At 42.8% G+C, this 14,283-nt stretch overlaps 1 protein-coding gene across 1 annotated transcript in view; it reads left to right on the top strand.

The window, feature by feature from the left end:
• ROR2 (receptor tyrosine kinase like orphan receptor 2) overlaps positions 1-14,283 on the top strand; it is a 166,056-nt gene that overhangs the window by 903 nt on the left and 150,870 nt on the right. The window lies entirely within an intron of this gene.

Raw genomic sequence — 14,283 nt, 5'->3', positions numbered from 1 at the left:
TGGGCATCAGGGAGTGAGTAGTAAGAGAAGCAGGCATTACATGCCAGGGGATGCATTGTGCATGTGGGCATCAGGGAATGGGTAGTAATAGGGACAGGCATCACATGCCAGTGCTGCATAGTTCATGTGGGCATCAGGGAGTGGGTAGTAAGAGGTGCCTACATCACATGCTTGTGGCTGCATTGTGCATATGGGCAGCTCATAGCAAAGCCTTTGTAAAAGTTCTGAACTCCATTAGTGGGTAGTCCAGAGGTGTATAACCCCCCGTTTCTGATGGCATTGTCTGTAACATGTGATGGTGCCCCCATTTGTTGGCATACTAATTACTGCCTTCTGGGTGCTCCTGAGGGCTATGATGATGTATATGATCTGGGGTAACATCTGGGCACCTTCCCTAGTCCTGGCAGCTGGGGTCTCGGCAGGACCCTTGTGTTTAGCTTGGGGATGGAAGGCAATGTGATGGTTGGCTTCAGCTGCTGAATAATAGGCATCTGATGGTAAATGATGGGTGAAGTGGCAATCTCTACCCTTCTAGTGTTTGTGACTGTGGTAAATTCCGCCAAGGTTTTTCAGCATGGGTCATCTTGAGAATATTCTTGTTATTTCTTCTGTATGTTCTTTGTTGTATGGGATTATGACTTCACATTGCTGCCAAACCTTGGGGCCTCCACCTTAGTATGATGCCCTTAATGGAGAAGATCTAGTGCTAAGTAGCCTGCTGAAGTGGTAATGGGGAATGTGGGGTTAAAAGGGAGGGTTCACAATATGCAACAAAAAAAATAAAACACCTCCTGTCTCTCCTTAAGACCTGAGGCCAATCAGAAGCGCCAAGGCTGCCCACATGTAGGCATATCCTCACCCCATTGACTTGTTTGAAACTGATGCATGCGCCCCTTGGCACCTCTGACTGGCATAGGGAGAGAATTTACTCCCCTTGGTAAATAGGAGGATCCCCTTAGTCTCTTCTAAGGTCATCTAAAAGATAATGTACATTTGTAATGTCTGCCTTACTATGTCTGTGGGCATTTTATTCTTATGCCATTACTTTGCGGTTTATCCCGATGCTTGCCAACAATGCATTGATGAAACATCTGACCGCGAATAATGGATGTCATTGGGGGGCATGTTAACTTGGGACACTCCCATACAGAAAAGTATATTAGTGGTGGGGACTCTATTTGGAGGGGGTTAGAGGGGGGTCATTGGATTGCTGGAGAGATTACAAGAAGGTCATAAGTGCAAGGAGAATATCAGAGAAGTCTGTGGCCCCTGGAGTTTGTACAGAGATCATCTTATCACCAGTGTCCTATCAGCCGTAACAATGAATTACTGGACAATGGGGATCAATGCTGGTACAGCACATACACCCCTGCTAATCTCTATAGGCACCAACCATTGAGCACACATACCAGGCCTCTCTATTGAGCCCCTTTGTCTCAGGATGGGTCAATCTGGTGTCATCCCATTCAGTATCTCAAGGTGTTTCGTTTTCCTATGTGCTCACCCTATGGAGCTGGGAATGCATACAGAGTGCTGCAGGGAGGTGTGAGTGTGGCTCAGGGGGAGCAGTGCTGGTGGACATTGGAGTGGACATGTTAATCGAATGCATGTTGTGAGAGAACTTTTCTTCTCCTAGTCCAGCTCTAATCCATTTAGCTCTCCCCAGGAGGTGACAGATGCTTGGATTGTGGACTTCCTGTGGCTCAGCTCCAGGGTCTCTCTACTTTCAGCCTGACTGCCATTTGTTGTATTACCTGGAGGAGGGGGAGGGGGAGGAGGTCTCGCTGCCTCTTGTGTGATGTGAGACATTTGATCTGAGTTTTCGAGACAGTTTTTTCTTTATCCTTTGTTGATTTATGATGACCCCTATTGAAAGTGCACAGTGGGGTGACCCTTTACTGATGATGACCCTTTAGTGTTTCGGCAATGCTTAGATGTCCACATAGACAAAAATTATGAAGAAAGATGTGTTTCCGATTGCCTGTAAAGCACAACATTTTCGACAGCGAGATTGTTATCGATAAAGTCAATGGCCGGCATTTATCATTGTAGGTGTAAGTGAAGCATTTATCATTGTAGGTGTAAGCGAAGCATTTATCATTGTAGGTGTAAGCAAAGCATTTTTCTACACCTTTTTGTGTGTGCTGGTGATGTGTACGAGCTCCAAATTTATTATATGGTCATAGAACATTGATACATTTTGTGCAGGTCACATTTTCTGAAATTTCTCTCTTCACATACACCAAAAATCTAAGCTAAATCTGGGCTGGTGTAGTTCTAGAGACTTTTCGGTGGCTTTGTGCCTTTTTTGCACCTTTTCACAAAAAGGCGCAGTTGATAAAACCCCTCCATATCATGTGTATTGCCAAAATCAGTGGATTGCAACTCAAAATCAGCAGAAATGTGTAAACTAAAAGGCGCAAAAAAAACCTGCTTGTGCCTTTTTTGCGCCTTTTCTAGACACAAAAAACAGTCTTAGGACAATGATAAATGTCGGCCAATGATTTTCCATCACAGAGGCCATAGGTATGGGATATTGGTGGCCTAATCCTGTCAGTTATAGCAGATCTGGAGATGATTTATAATGGGCCACCCAATCCCATCTACATGTCTTCATCTCATGTCTGTCCTTATGCCTATTACATTGTTACATTACATTGTTACATTGAGCTGTTGTTTAAACTCCTTCCCAAATATTTAGTCGTTTCCAAGTGAATGTGTACAAAAGCTCTAAACCAGTGTTCATATGCCCCTATATCAGAGTTTAGAGGAGTGTTCCCCAAACATGGGCTCTCCAGCTGTTGCAAAACAACAACACGCAGCATGCCCAGACAGCCTTAGGCTGTCTGGGCATGCTGCGTGTTGTAGTTTTGCAACAGCTGGAGAGCTACAGTTTGGGGAACACTCCTTTAAACTCTGATTCTAAATTGATTGTGTATGGGTAAAAATGACAGGAATCCGCTGTGGTATTGCTAAAAATGTAAATGCCACTTGTAGCAACATTTACAGTGTATATGCCTACCTAGTGCCAGTGCTCCCTCTCGAACCAATTAAAAATGGCCATCAGATTCTTTATACCATTTACTACACCATTGTTTGGTATAAGCAGAACTTGTCATTATAAAAAAACAAAAAAACTTTTGATCGTCAGAGTCCGTGTGTTCAGACCTCATCACTAGAATGAGTAGATAGTGACTGCGCGCTTCACTCCCTGCTCAGCCAGCACAGAATGCCATATTTTACAGCACAATCTGTGACACTTCTCCTGACTTGTTCTAGTGATCAGTCGGGGTCTGAACGTTCAGACCCCGACAGATCAAAACATTTTACATGTCTCTATGATGCATCAAAAGTTTTTTTTTTATAATGACAGTTCCCAATGAAAGTCTTAAGCACATGCTTACATTAGCTCCCATTTGTTTTGAGCTGGAATAGGTCACTCATAAAAGTACATAAGACTCGAATCGAACTAGATCATGCCCGATACTTCCCAGGGAGATAAACCATAGATGGAAATTTTCCCATTGACACTCACATGCACATGAACTTTTTAAGGAGAAGTTGGGAGGAATAGCTGTCAGCCGGAGCTTTCAGACCATGGCTGTTAAAGGGGTACTCCACCCCTAGACATCTTATCCCCTATCTAAAGGATAGAGGGATAAGATGTCTGATCACGGGGGTCCCGCTGCTGTGACCTCCGTGAACTCTGTGCAGCACCTGACATTGGTTTAGAATGCTGGGGTCGTGACATCACGGCCATGCCCCTTGTGATGTCACACCACACTCCCTCAATGCAAGTCTATGGGAGGGGGCGTGGCGGCCTCCCATAGACTTGCATTAAGCGGGCGTGGTGTGACGTCATGAGTGGCATGGCCATGACATCACGACCCCCAGTTGCCCGCTCCAAGCGCTCGGAACAAAATGTACCGGAGTACCCCTTTAAGGATGTATGGCCAGCCACCCTAAAGGACACCGATCATTTAAAAAAGTTTTTATATATCATAATAAAATGTCATAAGTTTTCATATGTGGCGTTCAGGTGCTTAAACCTCAAGGGGCAGAATTGCTCAGCTGAGTGCCAAGCCCTTTGTTACTCATTGACTCTGAGCAGGAGGGAAGCATTAGGTGTAAGGATTTTAGGAATCTGTACACACAAATTCAGTTCTTTAGGGAAAGTCAGTCAGTAACAAAGGGGCATGGCACTCAAATGGTCAGACACTAAAGGGCACAGTACTCAGCAGAGCGACTTTGTCCCTTTATTTTAGTGATTTGTGAGGATCTCAGAACCTCAACCTCCACCAAGCAAAATGACTGATACGTCATTATTACTATGGCATGTCAAAAGTTTTTGAAAATGATAGATATCTTTTATCCTTCATGCTGTTTACTGACAGTGGTATCAGGCTCTCTGTTTTGTATAGAATTGTTATTGACTAGTGTAAGTCATTGCAAATCTGCATATTGTCCCATGCACAGACAAAAGTTCAATAGTGTCCGATGTGTTCAGTGCCTATGTGTGTCCTCCTGAAGGAGAGAAGGTCCTTGGGTTTATACGCCATGATTTTCTTTTGTTTAGTTTACTTTAGGTGACCTCACTTTGAAGATATTTATGACTTTACTTTCAGGATAACATCACTCCGGAGATATTTACCTCTGTGTGTGAGTTCATGCACAAAAGAAAGAGATCCATCACTTTTTACAGATGTACTTTGATTTGTCTAGAACTTGTATGTACTTAAAAAAGGAAGACTATTTTAGCTGAACACTACTTACTCTAAAATCACTGGTAAACACTTTGATAATGGATCTCTCCTTTTGGGAGCTTACTGTCAGTGTAAGTGATCTTCATTTGTAACCACATATATGCACGGTTGTTGCCTGGAGTATATGACAGATGACGATCATTGCATCCAATCATTGCATCCCTGTTTATTGGAAGTCCATCAACCCCTCAGATTTCTTACCAATAGTGAGCTAGTCATTAATGTCTTACATAGAAGTCACATTTTCCTTTATAGCCAGGTTCAATATAATTCATAGCAGATTCCTTGTTTTTAATTAATAATCTTGGTCTATTTATTGGGAAAATGTAGATACAATTACTGGTCCTGCTCGGCTTGCATGTACTTTTAAAGTGGTTGTAGAGGATTTTGTTGCAGGCAAAGACTGACTTTTTCCCCCCTTTGAGGTTAAGTTTCTCCTTTGTTCCAACTGGAAGTGATCTGATATCTACACAGCAATCTCTGTGTCTTGGCATGCATGTCTTGGTCTTGTATCTCTTCTTTGTTCCCAATAATAACATTGAGATTGTAACTGTTCCAATTATTCTTGTTTCATTGTCCTCATGTTTGACCTGCCTATTTTACTAGGGAAACAAAACTTCATTGGTTAGGCCAGCGTATATTTATTTTTTCTAGGAACAGAGATGCTTTTTAGTTATTGAGATCTTTAGGAATGTCACTAATGAAATGGAAATATGAGAGTTTATATGGTGGAAAATTAGTTTACATGAAGTGATCACCAGGGAAAAGCAATATTCCACATGAAACTAATGAAGAGAGTAGTAGAATTAAACATACAATATTGTGCATATATTGGTGACTGTAATTTCATCCAGAGGAAGGTCACACCAAAAATTCTGTATACAAATCCGCAGTTTATTGTGTATGGGCAATTCAAGATTATTAGATGGACCAGACCAGGTCTAAAGCTGGCCATACACATTAGATTAATATTGGAGGAACCTGAATAGTGACCGACATACGCTCTGCTGATGGTGTCAGTGAAAAGGGAATAAGGCAACTGGATTTCAACATGTAAAATTATTTTCTTCTCAGGGGAGATAAGCTGCCACCAGAGGAGTCTGACAGTGTCTTATTCCTCTCTCCTTGTTCAGAATATATGTATGCTGGCCTAAGCCAAGTGTGCAAGTGTATGGGTGGATTAGGAGAAACAGCTGTCAACTAAACAAGTGTTCTGCCAACATGAATGGAAGGTGTCTGATTGAGGCAAGATCTTTAGGTAAGGAGGTTAAAGATGGATTAAATGTATGGAAAAGAGCTTGAAGGGGTACTCCGGCCCTAAGACATCCTATCCCCTATCCAAAGGATAGGGGATAAGATGTCTGACCGCAGGAGTCCCGCCGCTAGGGACCCCCGCAATCTTGCATTCGGCACCCACCTCGCCTTCACGCCCCCCTCCCATAGGCTTGCATAGCGGGGGTGGGGGGTGACGTCACACGGGGGCGGAGTCGTGACGTCACGATACTCCGGCCCCGTGGTCGGCGCCAGGCAGTTTGTGAGCTGGCAGCATGGCGTGCAGCTCTAAGAGGTAGGTGCCGAATGCAAGATTGTGGGGGTCCCCAGCAGCGGGACCTCCGCGGTCAGACATCTTATCCCCTATCCTTTGGATAGGGGATAAGCTGTCTTAGGACCGGAGTACCCCTTTAAAGCTGCTTTCCAGTTACACCTATTGATGGCCTATCCTCAGGATAAGCCATCAATATCTGATCAACAGGGTCCTGACACCTAGCACTCAACCAATCAGCTGTTCAGCAGAGACGTGATGGCCTGATATACAGTGTGAATGGAGCAGAGATCAAATGATTCTGTTCACCATTGTGGCACGGTTACTGCAGCTCAGCTTCCATTTTCTTCAGTGGGAGCTGAGGTTCCGTAACCTGTCACGACCACAGCACATAGTGTACAGAGCCAGTACACAGTAAACAGAGCCACTACACAGTGAACAGAGCCACTACACAGTGAACAAAGCCACTACACAATGAACAGAGCCACTACACAGTGAACAGAGCCACTACACAGTGAACAGAGCCACTACACAATGAACGGAGCCGCCAGACAGTGAACATAGCCACTACACAGTGAACATAGCCACTACACAGTGAACGGAGCCACTACACAGTGAACATAGTCACTACACAGTGAACGGAGCCACTACACAGTGAACATAGCCACTACACAGTGAACGGAGCCACTACACAGTGAACATAGCCACTACACAGTGAACGGAGCCACTACACAGTGAACATAGCCACTACACAGTGAACGGAGCCACTACACAGTGAACATAGCCACTACACAGTGAACGGAGCCACTACACAGTGAACATAGCCACTACACAGTGAACGGAGCCACTACACAGTGAACATAGCCACTACACAGTGAACAGAGCCACTACACAGTGAACAGAGCCACTACACAGTGAACGGAGCCACTACACAGTGAACATAGCCACTACACAGTGAACAGAGCCACTACACAGTGAACAAAGCCACTACACACAGTGAACAGAGCTACTGCACTCAGTGAACGGAGCCACTACACAGTGAACAGAGCCACTACACAGTGAACAGAGCCACTACACAGTGAACGGAGCCACTACACAGTGAACAGAGCCACTACACAGTGAACAGAGCCACTACACAGTGAACGGAGCCACTACACAGTGAACAGAGTCACTACACACAGTGAACAGAGCTACTACACACAGTGAACAGAGCTACTACACACAGTGAACAGAGTCACTACACACAGTGAACAGAGTCACTACACACAGTGAACAGAGCTACTACACACAGTGAACAGAGCTACTACACACAGTGAACAGAGCCAACTGGTTCTGACTCTGTTCACAATGTAGATCTAGCAGCCATGGCTCTGCTGAACAGATGATTAGCAGGGTGCCAGGTGTTAACCCTCCATTGATCACATATGAATAGGCCAGTAATATGTGTAACTGGAAACCCTTTAATAATTACTACCACTCATTTTAGTATAACACTATGGTCAGGTCCCAAAAAAAATGTCAAATACTCGAGCTCCCCAAAAATACGAGTAAAAGTCCAAAATTGAATTCCACACGATTAAAATGAAAAAAATCCAAGGTGAGTGAGTTACAAGCATAGCCGTCTGGTTCTTAGTCATGGCACTCAATACATGGTGGTGAGCTGGTCTTCCTTTATCTTTTTGCTGACTATGGTCAGGATTACAAAACCAAATTATTTTTCCTTGGAATGGTAATTTTAATTATATTGGTCATTTATTGGACAAAAATATGTTTATGAAATGTTCATGAAGGATATAGACAATAGCGCTAAAAGATGCCCATACTTTACAACATCCACCTGGAGAAACTAGCTGCTAGACACCTCTTCTCTCCAATGGACTAAGGATCAGATGAAACCCTATTTTGAACACTAGCACTAGCCATTGGAAGACAATTGAATGCCCATACACAATTGTTGGTAGATCCTATTAGATTTACAAGGATTTGCTGATATATATCTAATGCGTAGTATACTGCTACAGATTGGACTAAATATTCATTAGACCTGTGATCACAATGTCTACTTAGAGTCACACCACTGACCTAGCGTACATGGCAACTATTAGCTGCCCTTGTATATTGGAGATTGCTCTGACTTGTATTGAATAATTGTGTTTATTGGCCAATAATTGAAATTTTATGATTGAAATGGTGATTTTTCTTTTTTCAGAATAAGTCTACCTGCGGGTTGTACTTTTTACTGGTAAATGTGATGTGAATGTTTATCTGTTGGAGGAAGGGCAGTAAAGAAAGGGAAGACGGTAGGGGGGGATTAATCACATTAAGCTAGGGCTCAGTTGTTTGCAGGAAACATGCCTTTCTTATGCTTTGGTGTTGAGAATCCGCATTGCCATTTGTATGGAAATCGGTTTCATTACTAATGACAAAACTGTCCGGCCCCTCATTGGCATTGCGTGAAGAGGTGAGTTCCTGTTTCAATACCTTATTGCATATTGGTCTATAACAGGGGCCTGTGAAAACAAATATGTGTTTGAACTGCATATATTCAGCTGTGCTAAGCTATAATATTTACTGGCTCGATAGAAACTATTTGAACTTTTATATCATACGGATTGTCCAAAAGACAAAAAAATAAAAAAAAGTGGGTCTTCTATTTTTTTCCAGAAACAGCACCATGTCTGTGCATGGGCCATGTCTGGTATTGCAATTCAGCTGAATTCACTTGAATGGGGATGAGGTTCTATGCCCTACATTCCCTTCCTTCTAGGCCTGAACAACCTAGACATCTTATCCCACTGGGGACCCCCGCGATCTCTGCTGCAGCACCCCCGTTCCTCAGCTCCACAGGATCGCTTTGTGGCTTATGACGGGCGATACAGGGGACGGAGTATTGTGGTGACATGGCTCCGCCCCCTTGTGATGTCATGCCCCTCCCACTCAGCGCAAGTCTATGGGAGGGGGCGTGGCGGCCAACACGCCCCTCCCATAGACTTGCATTGAGGGGACGGGTTGTGATGTAAAAAGGGGGCGTAGCCATAATGTTACAATACTCCATCCCCTGTATCTCGCCCGTCATCAGCCACGGAGCGATCCTCTCTCCGTGCAGCTGAGGAAAAGGGGTGCTGCAGCAGCGGGACCCCCGCGATCAGACATCTTATCCCCAATCCTTTGGATAGGGGATAAGATGTCTGGGAGCTGAGTACCCCTTTACGTTTTTACTTAAAGGGGTATTCCAGGCAAAAACTTTTCTATATATATCAACTGGCTCCGGAAAGTTAAACAGATTTGTAAATTACTTCTATTAAAAAATCTTAATCCTTCCAATAGTTATTAGCTTCTGAAGTTTTCTGTCTAACTGCTCATTGATGATGTCCCGGGACGTGAGTCATCAGAGAGCAGTTAGACAGAAAACAACAACTCAACTTCAGAAGCTAATAACTATTGGAAGGATTAAGATTTTTTAATCAAAGTAATTTACAAATCTGTTTAACTTTCCGGAGCCAGTTGATATATATAAAAAAAAGTTTTGGCCTGGAATACCCCTTTAAGTAGCAGAAGTCTAATATAAGATGATAATCAGGACTGCTTCTGTAGAAGGAGAGATTTTGGTCTACATTATTCTCAAAAACTTAAACTTTTCAAAAGGTATATTACTATGGTGGAACATATATGCCGGAATACCCCTTTAAAAGAGAAGTATCATGCAAGAAAACCTATCCCCTATCCAAAGGGTTGCAGAAGGTACACGTGGCCCTGGCTCTCCCCGGGAATGGAGCGTGTAAAAATCGTGTGTCTACCCGCCCCCTCCATGTATCTCTATGGGAGAGCCGGAGATAGCCTCCTTCCCTGGGAGAGCTGGGGTCTGTGCAGGAGATTGCAGGGGTCCCAGTGGTCGAGCCCCCTGCAATCTAAAACATCTCCTATCCTTTGCATAGGGGATACGTTTTCTTGCATGATATATCTCCTTCACCAATTACGATAGTCAGGGGGAGAGTAGTCAGGCATGTTGGATTTTTGTTCTTGGGGAGATAAGCTGCCTAACTATTGAACGTGTATGGCCAACTTTATCTCTACTGATCAGACATGAATGACTTATCCTAAGGATAGGGCCTCAATGCTGAAGTCCTGTCCTGTGCTTAGTACATTCTATTAAATATAAACTGAAGAATCTTGGTATATTTAACAAGCAGTTTTAACTGGACCAGACGTCTAAAATGTGACATTATAGGACTAGATTGAAGAGCCTAGGATCTGCGTCTCCTTTTGCTTCTTTGCTCCCATGTTTGCAGTGTGTAAGTGTTTGGATTTCATATCTGGAAAGGGAGTTTTGTTTTGTGTGGGAGTTTAGGACGGGCGATCATGGTCCTTTCCTTTCTGCATCCCTCTGGACCAGGAAACAGACAGACATTTCAAGTTGTTTAGTCCCTTTGGAGCTGTTACTCAATAAAGGAAGTTGTTATTAGGCTAAGTATGTCTGAGGGTTCTGCAGGGCTCAAGGCTTTCAGTCAAGCAGTTAAACCTTTTCAAGGAAACAACAGCGGGGAATTAGCACACTGAAAGAAGATGCATTGTTTGTCACTCCCAAACCTTTCTCCTATTTAGCCCATTTGCAAGTTATTTCAGCACAAGTAGGAGAACAAAGGCCAATGAACACAAAATGGCCCACCTTCCCAGGTCCTTAGTTTAGCACGGAATTCTTTTCAGTCACCCTACTCCAGCTCACTTTTCTAAGTGTTTTATTTATATTGCAAATCGTTGCAATGTGGACTAAGTGAATAGAATGCAACCATATGGTAAATAACATAACTCTATCTAGTTCCATTCACGTATTTCACCCCCTGCCTCACTTCTTTTTAATTTATATGCTCAAAGCATCACATGCACTGTAATTCCGAAACCCCAGGGTGCCAGTGTCTGTACTGTTCTTTCACCACTGGATCATTTGATCTGTGTCTGCATTTAGGTGAGGTAGAGGTCATGGGGGCTTACCCGCTTTAACACTTAAAGGGTGAAACAAATGTTTCAAAATGGTCAGAACAAAAAGTTTGTTTTGTCATATTTTAAGTCATATAAACGTAGTAAAAAGGGTATACGTATTTTCCCCACGCTTGTCTTTAGGCTGTGTTTGGTATTACAGTGTGACCTGATATAAATGACGGTCAGTGTTCAACAAATCAAAGAATAGATCTCTAGTTGTAAACCTTTGTGATCATTCTAATATGTTCATATATATATGTATATATATATATATATATATATATATATATATATAAATATACATTGATCCCTCATTGGCCTCAACATGCAATAGTTTCAACATACAATGGTCTTTTCTGGACCATTGTAACTTGAAACCAGACTCAACATACAATGCTATGGAATCTGCAAAACATGTCAAGGGCTGGAAGAACCGACCAATCAGAATGGACATTCACTAGTAAAACCCCTGTATTACTGAAGTGCATGCACTGACTTGTGTCTGGTAGCGTCCCCTACAGTACAGGCAGGTACTACATGTTCTGTACTCTTTACCTGTGCCAGAGTTAGCTGCTCCTTTGGACATCAGGTGAGGGCGGCTCCATTTTACTTTTTTTTTTAGGACATTGTGTGTTCTGTACAGGACCCTGAAGAAGCTTCTTTCCTCTACCTAGACCAGTGTTTCCCAAAGAGGGTGCCTCCAGCTGTTGCAAAACTACAACTCCCAGCATGCCCGGACAGCCGAAGGCTGTCCGGGCATGCTGGGAGTTGTAGTTTTGCAACAGCTGGAGGCACCCTCTTTGGGAAACACTGAAATAGACAGTGATTTAAAGCTCCCAGCAGCTTTTTATTACTTTTATATGTAAGAATCTATCTATATTAGATCTATATCTATATTAGTCATCTACTTATTTATCTTTAATCCTCACTTTTTCCTATTTTTGGATGACATTTTGGTGGCTTCAGAACCAATTACCAGGTTTCCATAGAGTTATGGTCTCAACATACAATGGTTTCAACATACAATGGTCGTCCTGGAACCAATTAGTATTGTAACTTGATGGACCACTGTATATATATATATATATATATATATATATATATGTTTATGGGCAAGGCTTCAGGCCTATGGTTACCATGAGAATACCATTCACAGATGTCAACTTTATTTTTTAGCTCGACATCACATTTTACTTAGTGTTATTATATTTTCATTGCCTCATTCCTTTAAATAGTGCTAGTTAACAGCGCACATAAAAACCTAGACAAAAATTTGGTGTTTTAATGCCCCCCTGCTTACCTCTGCAGTGAGTCAGGGTCTTTTGACTCAATCAGGGACCAGTCTGAAGAACAAATATTTAAGTATACTTTTATTACACCTTCATGTCATTTCCAGAAACCCTTTCCATATGTTGTCCACAAGAGCTGGCTTGGTCTTTTCTTTATTGTTGAGAATCCTATCTGAATCCACTACCTTAATATAAAGGACACTTTGTTGACTTTGTGGTTCTGCCTGTTTAGATATGAAGAGGTGCAGACTTGAGGGATACAGTTTAAAAGAAAATTTGGAAAGAAATAAGTAAAAAACATAATTCCTCTTAATGGCAGCTGATCTTTCTTCACAGGTTGTATCCACTTTCTTGTCAAAAGAGACTTTTGGCAAGAAAGACAGAAACAAAAACAAAGTAACATATGAAGAATTTCTGTGGGACTAGTGTTTATTCAGTTATTAAAGCCGTTGTCTTAGTACGCAGCCCCAGTTCATATGGCCCATAAGGGCATGGATGTTATGAAAGGGGGTTAACCCACTTGGGATCCTCTTCTATGATCCACAGTGGAGAGCTGCTTGGCCCCTTGCACGCTACGTAATGTTCACCCTAAGTAATTCCGGGCAGAGATTTCAGTGCAGTAGCCCCCTATTGTCTTCAATGGGATTCTGCTGCACTGAGCACACTGGGGATTTTCCAATTATGGACATGTTCATTCTTTCCGCAGAATGTGTTCGAAAATGCATTGGGTTTATGGTCTATGGGGTGGGTACATGTCTTCACAGTCCTAGAGCTGATTCATTCTGGTGGCATCCACTGCACACGGAATGCCTGTCCGCATTCTCTCTGCGCAGATTTTCTGTAGTGTGCAAGGGGCCTTACACTGGTTTCAGTATTTTACTTTCATTAAAGGGGTACTCCGCTGCTCAGTGTTTGGAAAAAACTGTTCCGAATGCTGGAGCTTGTGACATCATAGCCCCACCCCCTCATCTCGTCACGCCCCATCCCCTCAATGCAAGTCTATGGGAGGGGCCATGACAGCCATCACGCCCCCTCCCATAGACTTGCATTGAGGGAACGGGGTGTAACGTCATGAGGGGGCGGGGCTATGACGTCACAAGCTTCAGGGGCCGGCTCCAGGATTCAGAACAATTTGTTCCAAATGCTGAGCAGCGGAGTACCCCTTTAAATAGCTTAGGGTGCCCTGATCACACACCCTTTTTTTTTTTTTACAGTATCTTGATACGCCCTTCCGTTCCAGAGATATGAGGGTTTATAATTTGTCTGACAATTCAGGGAATCATTCAGATGGACACGAACTAACTTCATTTAAATAATAGGAGCCAACTTCCAATCAGAAAGGGTTTTTCATTCCGAGACAGATAATACTTTAGAAAAAGAAATGTTTTGAATAAATTACGTTCTTTCAACATTTGTTTTGCCAAAGTAACACCCATACAGTATTTTTGGTAGGCGACCCACTCAGCTTTTTCCTGGACTGAAATGGTGCTTGTAAATTTCTGCAGGAGAAAGGAATTAGAAGTCAGGAAACAATGTGATAATATATGGAAAATCCACTTAAAACCTCTTAGCAAACAATGTGTGTAAGTTTCTGCTTTCAGCCTAGTACTTTATACTGTTCATATTTGTTATCATTGTGAAATATGATTTCTGGAAAAATCATTAGTCTTCCTTATTGCCAACCTATATAATACCATTGCTCTTATAAAAT

The sequence above is a fragment of the Hyla sarda genome, chromosome 1, assembly GCF_029499605.1.
Source record: "Hyla sarda isolate aHylSar1 chromosome 1, aHylSar1.hap1, whole genome shotgun sequence".
In the NCBI taxonomy this organism is placed as follows: domain Eukaryota; kingdom Metazoa; phylum Chordata; class Amphibia; order Anura; family Hylidae; genus Hyla; species Hyla sarda.
The sequence above is the reverse complement of the archived record's forward strand: the minus strand, read 5'-3'. Positions and strand labels throughout refer to the sequence as shown.